Source organism: Trachymyrmex septentrionalis, unplaced genomic scaffold (assembly GCF_001594115.1).
Source record: "Trachymyrmex septentrionalis isolate Tsep2-gDNA-1 unplaced genomic scaffold, Tsep1.0 scaffold80, whole genome shotgun sequence".
Taxonomy (NCBI): domain Eukaryota; kingdom Metazoa; phylum Arthropoda; class Insecta; order Hymenoptera; family Formicidae; genus Trachymyrmex; species Trachymyrmex septentrionalis.
Window position 1 is genome coordinate 513,762 of NW_017305988.1, and position 295 is coordinate 514,056.

The window sequence follows — 295 nt, forward strand, 5'->3', positions numbered from 1 at the left end:
GGTATCGTTGTACATTCCGCGTTTGCTTTGTGGCATTATTAATTTAATCCTTTAAACGTAATTGGTAATTATTTGCGTGTCTGAGGTATTTTTAATGTTCCAACGATACATTATGTCTCAATTTTTATTATACTTTTAAATGATTTATACTTAAACAAAGGTTACTAATATTCTATACATCCTTTATAAAGATATATTAAGAAATTTTCTTAATATATTGCGAAACAATTTGCGCTCAATTTGATTAAAAGTATTGATTAAAGTATTGAATATTTTGTTAATCAGTATTTAATTT